Genomic DNA, 10,000 nt, shown 5'->3' on the forward strand with positions numbered 1-10,000 from the left:
AGAAGCAGCGCCAAGTCAGGGAGCCTCCAGATGATGGCACGTGTACGGTTGGATGCGGGCCACGTGTCCAAGTCTGCAACTGCCAGGAGAGAGAAAGTCACCAGGTATATAAGAGCTCTTAACAAACTTTCTGAGGTACGCACGTTCAGTTCATACACTTTACGCTTGCGAGTGAGAGAGGATTTGCACGGTTCTCGTTCTTAGTATTTGGTGATACCGTCACTGACTTGAGCGTCGGAGTGCGATCGGCCGCAGCGGCGCCGTATCGTTTCTTTGCAGGTTCTTGAGATAGATCCCAAGGAGGAACGGAGGTGAGAAGCGGTGCGCACGTCGATCCTTTGACGAGGCATTCTCCAGCGCTCCGGTCAACAGGCAGGATCATTAGGCGCCCACCGTGGGGCCGTGTAAAACTTGCTCCCATCCACAGCGTGAGTTCGTGGAAGTTTTCGAGGTCTTCTGCGCGGTTGTGTGCTGGTGCAACCGTCGTTCGCAGTTTCTTTGAGTTTCGTTCGGTGAAGTTTGCGTTTTGAACCGTTCGTTTGGCTTTTCGACCGGTGGAGTGAGGTTTTTTGTTGCTTGCACGCAATCTGTTCGGTGGATTCGAGTTCTTTCGTTTGTTTGGTTGTTCGCGGGGAAACGGTGGTTTTTGGTGAAGCTGTGATTTTCTGCGAAGGTTTGCGGTGTTCTTGAAGTTCTTGCGCAGTTTCTTGAGTTTTCTCCGGTTGATCGCTGATTCGATCGTGGTTGAAGTGTTGTTTGCTGTATCTCTGTGGTTCGCTGAAGTTAATGAGAAAAATGAGAAGCAATCGTTCCAGTCCCGTGGCGCCTATCGCAGCTGAAGGCGACGCCGCCATGAGCATGGCGCAGATGGCAGAGATGATGCGCGCGTTGCAGGCAACTGTGGAAGCCTCGCGCGTAGAGCAGGCAAGGATACATGAGGACCTGGTCGCCTCTCGCGCCAGGAACGATGAGCTCAGCAAAGTAACTGAGGAGCTGCGTCGAGCTCTTCAGGAGCAGCAGGGACGTTCTTCTGCTGAAGAGGTGGCACCGTCGACGCCACCTCGTGTGTTCCCGATGCCTTTTGTTCAGGCGATTACCGACACGCCAATTCCTACGAGCGTGGTTCCGGTTAAAGCTGTTTTTACCGGCGTGGAGGATCCAGAGGCTCATCTGACCACGTTCCACACGCAGATGATGCTGTCGGGAGGGTCAGATGCCGTCTACTGCAAGATGTTCGTGAGTACGCTCCAGGGAACGGCGATGGAGTGGTTTGTGAGCCTGCCTAATGGCCACATAACCAATTTTCAACAATTCTCGAAAATCTTTGTCGAGCAGTACATTGTGAATAAGGCACCGCCGAGGGTGTCCTATGATCTGTTTGATATAAGGCAGTACCATGGGGAGTCCCTCAGAGACTACCTCAATCGCTTCGGAGCGCAGATGGTCAGATCGCCGGCCAAGGATGAAGAAATGCTGGTCTATGCCTTCAAAAAGGGCGTGCAGCCAGGGCCATTCTGCGAGGCCTTGATCAGGGCTCATCCAGCGACGTTTGCTGAAGTCAGGAAACTTGCGGTGGCCCACATCGCCGACGAGAGTGAAGTCGCCGAGAAGAGAGGCAGCGTGGCTCCCGCCAGGCCACGTGCCCAGACCAGGATCCAGCCGCAGAGGGTGCTGGAAACGGCGGCGGCGGCCAGGAAAGACCAAAGGACTCGCTATCCTTACGATAGGAGAAATAAGGGAAGAAGCCAAGCGCGCCAACAACCAGCACGCCAACAACCAGCACGCCGGGAATACAATCGCCCGCCTAAGCACAAATTTGTCATGGGACTAGCGGACCTGATCGCTATCCCTAACATACCTGCTAGGTTGAAGGTGCCCGAGAAGGTGGGAGACAAGGTGCTGGGGTCAAAGCCGGACGCCTGGTGCGAGTTCCACCAGTGTTTTGGCCACAACCTGGACTCGTGTTTGTCTTTAGGATACCAGCTCGACGATCTGGTTAAGAGCGGGTTCCTAAACGACTATCTGCTGGATAGAAGGACGGGGGGAGCGTCGAGTTCCCAACCAGCAGGTGGAGAAGCCCAGCAACACGAGATGCCAATCCACGGGGAGACCCACACCATTGCAGGGGGTTTCTCAGGTGGTGGATGCACCGCATCGCAGAGGAAAAATTATGCGCGATCGGTGATGGCAGTGGACATGTTTGAAGATCACTCGCCGGAAGTGGACATTACGTTCACAAAGCAGGATCTTCGGGACGTTGTGCCTCACGACAACGATCCCATAGTTATTTCGTTGATAACAGCAGGGAGGAAGGTCCACCGAGTTCTGGTGGACCAAGGAAGCTCGGCAGACGTGATGTTCTGGCCGACTTTCACGCAGCTGGAATTGCCCCTTGACCAGCTAAGGCCCTGTGGAGGGTGCTTATATGGGTTTGCTGGTGACCAGGTGGAGGTCAGGGGGTACATTGAGCTGAGAACCACGTTTACAGATGAGGCTGGGTCGAGGACGGAGAAAATCAAGTACCTCATCGTAAACGCCCCTTCAGCATACAACATCCTGTTGGGTAGGCCCACTCTTAACCGGATAGGCGCCATTCCATCGACTCGGCACATGAAGGTGAAGCTGCCGTCCATGGAGGGGGTGGTGATCACGATCAAGTCGGACCAGAAAGAAGCGAAAAGGTGCTATGAGAATAGCCTGAAAAACAAAAGATCAGTGAGCTATGTAACAACCACCCCACCTCCCGGCGTGAAGCCCAGACCGCCGGTATCAGAGGAGGCCGCTGGAAGGGATGTAGAGATGATAGACGCTGAGCTAGGGGAGAGAAATGGTGGCCTGGAGGAGGAAGAGGCGCGGAATCGCCCCGAGGAAGCGAGAGAACTGGGAATCGCCAAGGCGGTGATCGCCAGAGAATCCAGGCCCAAATCTATCGAGCAGTGGCTCGAGAAGGAGATCGGAGGGAAAGTTTTCAAGCTCGGAAGATCTCTGGAGGTCGATCTCCAGGACCAGATCGCCAAGGTGATTGAGCGGCATCTGGACGCGTTTGCTTGGTCCGCTTCGGACATGCCCAGGATCGATCCCGACTTCTTGTGCCATCATCTGGCGATGGACAACATGGTGAGACCGGTGCGACAAAGGAGAAGAAAATTCAATGAAGAGAGGAGGCAGGCGATTAGGGACGAAACACAGAAACTCCTCGCTGCAGGCCACATCAGGGAAGTCCAGTACCCTGAATGGTTGGCGAATGTTGTACTGGTGAAGAAGAGCAACGGGAAATGGCGCATGTGCGTCGATTTCACCGATCTGAACAAAGCTTGCCCAAAGGATTCGTATCCTTTACCAAGCATTGATGCCCTGGTTGATAGTGCTGCAGGGTGCAAGCTGCTGAGTTTCCTGGATGCCTTCTCGGGCTATAATCAGATCAAGATGCATCCCATGGATGAAGAAAAAACAGCCTTCATGACGGAGAGATCGTGCTACTGCTATAAGGTGATGCCGTTTGGGCTGAAGAACGCGGGGGCCACGTACCAGAGGTTGAAGGACCGAGTACTTGCACCAATGCTGGGAAGGAACGTGCAAGCCTACGTCGATGACATGGTCGTGACCTCGCAGGAGAAAAGCAAGCACGTTGCAGACTTGGAAGAATTGTTCACGACGATCGCCAAGTTCAAGCTAAAGCTCAACCCGGAGAAATGCATTTTCGGCGTGGAGGCTGGAAAGTTTTTGGGTTTTCTCTTGACCGAAAGGGGAATAGAAGCCAACCCAGACAAGTGCGCCGCCATCTTGGCAATGAGAAGCCCGGCTACAGTGAAAGAGGTCCAGCAGCTGACAGGTCGGATGGCAGCCCTATCTCGCTTCGTGTCAGCTAGCGGAGAAAAGGGGCATCCCTATTTTCAATGTCTGCGGCGCAATAACAAGTTCGCTTGGACGAAAGAATGCGAGGAAGCTTTCGTCAAGCTAAAAGAGTATCTGGCGAGCCCGCCGGTTCTGTGCAAACCGCTGGCGGGAACCCTTCTCAGGTTGTATTTCGCTGTGACTGAGAGGGCGGTGAGTGCGGTGCTCGCCCAGGATCAAGATCAGGCTCAGAGGCCTATTTATTTTGTGAGCAAAGTGTTGCAGGGCCCAGAAACGAGATATCAGGCCCTGAAGAAGGCTGCGCTGGCTGTGGTGTTTTCGGCGAGGAGGTTGCGCCACTACTTCCACAGTTTCACAATACTGGTGATGACTGACCTGCCCATCCAGAAGGTCTTGAAGAAACCTGACGTTGCGGGAAGAATGGTGAAGTGGGCAGTGGAGTTGTCAGAGTTTGACATTAAATATGAGCCCCGAGGCCCGATCAAGGGGCAAATCTTTGCAGATTTTGTGGTCGAGCTCTCGTCAGAGGCGACGCGGGTTGAAGGAGACGGTTTCCGTTGGGTACTCTCGGTGGATGGATCGTCGAACCAGCAGGGCAGCGGGGCTGGAGTCATATTGGAAGGGCCCAACGGCGTGCTGATCGAACAATCGTTGAGGTTTGCCTTCAAAGCCAGCAACAATCAAGCAGAATATGAGGCGCTGATCGCCGGAATTTTGCTGGCCAAGGAGATGGGAGCTAGGGTGCTGATGGCTAAGAGTGACTCGCTGCTAGTCACAGGGCAAGTAACAGGCGAGTTCCAGGCTAAAGATCCACAAATGGCGGCTTACTTGGCGTATGTGCAGGAATTGAAGAGTTCCTTTGCCTCTTTTGAAGTAGTGCATGTGCCCCGAGAGCAGAATGCCCGAGCTGACTTGCTTGCTAAGCTCGCCAGCTCAGGCAAGGGGGGTAGGCAGAGGACGGTGATTCAAGAAACTCTGAAGACGCCGAGGGCATTTGTAGCAGATCACCTGGTCCTTCAGATAAGCAAGTCGACGGAGAGAGCAACGAGTAGCCATAAGTCTTTGACGCAAGAAACCCTGAGATCGCCGAGAGTTAGAGCATGTCGAGGAGAGAAGGTGGACGTGATGCAGGTCTACGCCGCCCATGAGCCAGACACTTGGATAACACAGTACAAGCGGTGCTTGGCAGATGGCCTCCTCCCGCTAGATCCAACAGAAGCCAGGAAGGTAAAGAAAAATTCCAGCAAGTATACATTGATTGATGGCGATCTGTACAGGTTTGGGTTCACCCACCCACTCCTGGAATGTATATACGGCGAGAAGTGCACGAGAATTATGGCAGAGCTCCACGAAGGTATATGTGGAAGCCACGTCGGGGGTCGAGCTCTGGCCGCGAGGACTCTCCGTGCAGGCTACTACTGGCCATCCATGAGAGAAGATTGCAAGAAATATGCCCAATGTTGTAAACAATGCCAGCAGCACGCCGATTGGCATAAGGCGCCTCCCGAGGAGTTGAAGTCGATCTATAGCCCTTGGCCGTTTCATACTTAGGGAATCGACATCCTGGGACCTTTCCCGCTGGCGATCAGGCAAATGAAGTACTTGGTGGTGGCGATTGAGTACTTCACCAAGTGGATTGAAGCAGAACCAGTGGCCCAGATCACCGCACACAAGGTCAAAGGTTTTGTATGGAAGAACATCGTGTGCCGGTTTGGAGTGCCTAAGCGCCTGGTGTCAGATAATGGGACGCAGTATGCAAGCCACCTGTTGAAGAAGCTTTGCGAAGGGGTGGGAATTCAACAAGTGTTTGCATCCGTCGAGCACCCCCAAACAAATGGCCAGGTGGAATCAGCTAATCGGGTGTTGTTGAGAGGTTTGAAGAGAAGGCTTGAGAAAGCCAAGGGAAGTTGGGCTGAGGAGGTGCCCCGTATAGTTTGGGCGTACCACACCACCGAGCAGTCAGGAACCCATGAGACCCCGTTTAGCTTGGTCTATGGGTGTGACGCCATGATTCCGGTGGAGATCCAGGAGAGCTCGCCGAGATTCCAGAACTTTGTAGAGGAAGACTCGAATGAAGAGAGAAGGCTGAACCTGGATCTGCTGGATGAAGTCAGGGAAGAGGCGAGGCTGAAGGCTGAGGCGGTGAAGAGGAGGATCGAGCGAAGATACAACTCAAAGGTGATGCCAAGGCAGTTTAGAGAAGGCGATCTGGTGATGAGGAAGGCCCACCAGTACGAGATGGAGAATAAGCTATCACCCAAGTGGACTGGACCGTTCAGAATAACCGAGGCGCTCGGGAACGGGGCCTACCGCTTAGAGACGCAGGAGGGAGGGGCGATTCCTCGCACCTGGAACGCCACACACCTGAAGTTGTACTATAGTTAAGAGCTTTGTAAGTAAAGACAAACACAATGTTATATTACAATGTCTCTGTTAAAACAGTTTGAAGGGGGCACTCTTTTTTCCCTAAGGAGTGTTTTTAATGAGGCTACCCAATAAAAGAAGAGTTTTCGAAGTATAAGGTGTTTTCAGATTGCATGTGCGCTATTTTCAAAAAGTTTTGTAAGTCCTCATCGTTTTTCGGCGATTAGAGGCACCAGTTAAGTTTTTAAGTCCTCATCGTTTTTCGGCGATTAGAGGCACCAGTTAAGTTTACAAAGTCCTCATCGTCTTTCGGCGATCGGAGGCACCAGATGAAAGACCTCAACGCCCTCGCGCGTCCTGAGGCAAGTAAAAGACCTCCTCGCCGTTGAGCGAGTGCAGGCGAGAAAGAGGAAAAGTCCTCCGTGTTTCTGGGGGCGAGAAGATGTAACTCCTGGGGCAATGTAGAGGCAAGTTAAAGACCTCCTCGCCGTCGAGCGGGTGCAGGCGAGAAAGTTCCTCGGTGCATCCAGGGGGGGAGGAGATGTACACCCTGGGCAAGTTGAGGCACCATATAAAGTCCTTATCGCCGTTGCGCGAGCTAAGGCCAGTTAAAGACCTCCTCGCCGTCGAGCGAGTGCAGGCGAGAGAAAGAAAGGTCCTCAGTGCATCCAGGGGGAGGAGATGTACACCCTGGGCAAGTTGAGGCACCAGATAAAGTCCTTCTCGTCGTTGAGCGAGTTAAGCCCATTTAAAGACCTTCTCGCCGATGAGCGAGTTCAGGCGAGTAAAAAGTCCTTCTCGCCGATGAGCGAGTTCAGGCGAGTCAAAGACCTTCTCGCTTACATGCGAGCGTAGGCAAGATAAAATCCTTCTCGTCTTGAACGAGTTCAGGTATGGCGAAGAGGGTGGAAGAAGTTTGAAGGGTGGCTAAGGTAGGTTCGAAGAGAACGCCTAGTCAGCCGGTCTTTTGCTCTGAAGTTCAAGGGGGCAAAGGAAGATCCCAAAGGGCGTTTCTACCCCAGATAGAGAAACGATTGCCAAAGCACGAGGCTAGGAAAAGCTGGTGTTGCCAAGAGGTCTTGGCGATCGGGAAAAGTTCAAACACGGCGAGAAGATTGAAAGACTTGTTTTACAAAGCAAGTCGAGTGGGACGTTGTTCGAGCCAATGATTGAGTTACAGTTTGTTGCTTGGAAGCTATTCTTATGATCAGGTTAGTGCCTCAAGAGTACAAGTTGTTTAAAGCGATTATGGCTTAAGTTTGAATTGGCTCGAGGCAGTTACGTCAAAGGCCGCGTTTGCAAAATCGCTAAGTTAAAATCGACAAAGTTAAACATACAAAGAAGGCTAAAGCGCTCAAAAGGAGTCAGGGGAGAAAATATCCAAGTTTTTGCGATTGAAATAAGTAACTGTTCAAAACACATATGCACGAGTTTTTGTTACAAGGTATATACAAGCAAAATTATAAAGTAGCAGATGGGGTGGAGCTGGTTGAGCCTTCGGCGGGAACGACCTTTCCATCTACTACTTCGTTGTTTAACGACACCATGCTGAGGTCGAGATCAGGGAATAGGCATGCGAATTGTTCCCGAGCGGCTTCGAATCCAGCAACCAGAATCTGAGTAGAGCTTAGCTTAAGTTCTTCAATTTGCCCTTGAAGTTCTTCAACCTGTTTCTTGAGCTCCTTGTTCTGTTGCTCCAGCTCTTCGACCTGTTTTCGGAGTTGTTCGTTGGTCTTTTGAGCATGAAGAAGGTCGTCAGCAACCTTCTTGGATTCCGTTTGAGCTTAGGTCAACTCGGCAGCCATCTTCCCTTTTTCCTTGTTTGCCTCGGCGAGATCAGCCATGGCGTCGTCCCTCGCTTTCTCTACTTGCCCAAGTAGCTTCTCGCGGTCAATCGACCTCTGCTCCAGTTTTCGCAACTTGGCGGCGTCAGCTTGAATGTGAGCCTCCAGGTCGCTCGCCTTGGTGCGCAGAGGCACGATTTTGCTTTCTAGCTCAACTTTCTCTTGGGCAAGATCATGGATTCTGCGGCGGAGGTCAGTGGCCTCCTGGCGCGCCAATCTGAGCTCGGTGCTCATCGCGTCTTCTACTCGGGAGTGTTCCATCTCCGCGAGCGTCAGATTGGCAGACAGTTTCTCCACCTCGAGCCTCATGGTGCTGTTGTCAGTCCTGAGGTTGAAGAGATCATCTTGAAGCCTCCTGGTGGAGCTCTCCACAGCCCTCGTTATAATCGATGGGATATCCTCTGCGATGGTTTTCAGTTTAGCAGTCAGAGGTTCCCACATCCTTGTGACCTCGAGGGAAAGGTTTGCGGCTTGGAGAGGCGCCAGGGGGGCTTGTTGAGGGTTCTCGCCGCCACCTTCCTTAGCCATATCTTCAGTGTTTGCTTCTTGGCGTGGCGACGGGATCGGAGATTCGATGATTATAATTGGAGAGGTATGAGCGACCTCATCCCCGATCGGAACGTTTCCTGCAGCTGAGGTGTTTGAAGGGGGGCCCCCTCCTGCTGATATATGTGGCGTAGAGGCGCTCGGGGGGTCCTCCAAGAAATTTGGCTCTTGGGCCTCAGCTGCAGGTGGCGCAGTGGCCAATGGAACTGCTTGGACTGGTGATGAAGGGGCTTGTGGTGTTGGCGATGAGGGAGGAGGAGCAGGCGTTGATGGTGGTGGTGAGGTTGGAAGAGGGGGTTGAGCAGGTGGAGAAGATGGTGCCACCCTCTTCCTTTTCGTGACAAGGCCATCCTCTGTGACCTCGTCGTCCTCTTCTTCCTCCTCTTGGACGATTTGGGGGCTTTCGTTTCGGCCTCTTAAGGACCAGCTTCTTGCGCTGGGTGGGTTCCTTGGGCGGTGATCGCCCATGAACGATAGCCTTCTCGACCGCCGAGTTGGGAACCGTCTGGGAACCGGTCGCCAACCCGTGGTTTCGGGCGAGCGCCTTTAAGTCGGCGAGCATGTTCTTTCCCAACATGGTATCTGCATGAAACGAAAATACATGAGTTAGCTCAGAGAAGAAAAAGATAAGTGCAAGAGGTAATGAAACAGCAAAACAGGTATATGCAGAAAAGGAAAAACCAAAGTCTTGTGCGTATCGCACAAGACGCCCAGAAGCAGTATCAGAAACAATGTCAAAACAAGAGTGTAGCGTCCTAACCTATTTGGAATTCCAACTGGTCCTCAAAGAACTCGAAAGAGATCAGGGTGGGGGTCAGGAATGTTATGTTGGCATCTGCCACCCTCTTCCAGAATAGGCAGAGGTCCCATGCTATCAGGACTTCTGGGCCTCCTAAAGCAGCTCTTGGACTCCTTTTTCCCCTTGTCCACCCAGTACAAGGGGAAGCCGTCGAGAAGGGAAGTGTCTTTATCGTTTGCACGTACTTGGATGAACTTCCCCTTCCAGTCCTTGTACGATTGCTGGAAGATGGTGAAAATGGACCTCCCAGCGATGGCATTCAGGCTGACCCACAGGCGGTCGCCTGGGTGCTTGGCCTCAAACAGAAACAAAAACACGTCCACCGACGCAGGCAAACCCAGGTGGGCGCACGTTATTTCAAAGGCTCGAACAAACGCCCAGCTGTTGGGGTGAAGCTGGGCGGCAGCGATGTTGAGCTCGGTCAAGAGTTCCCTCTTGAATCGGGTGAGAGGGAACCTGAGTTTGACCTTCTTGAAGAAAGTGGTGTAGACGAAGCAGAAGGGCCCGTCGGCGCTTACTTTGTCATCAGCACACACCGGCAGAGCGGCGGGGCAAGGCAGCACCATCATTCTCTCATCGTGCTCCTTGTGAA

Source organism: Phaseolus vulgaris, chromosome 3 (genome assembly GCF_051622355.1).
Source record: "Phaseolus vulgaris cultivar YP4 chromosome 3, ASM5162235v1, whole genome shotgun sequence".
In the NCBI taxonomy this organism is placed as follows: domain Eukaryota; kingdom Viridiplantae; phylum Streptophyta; class Magnoliopsida; order Fabales; family Fabaceae; genus Phaseolus; species Phaseolus vulgaris.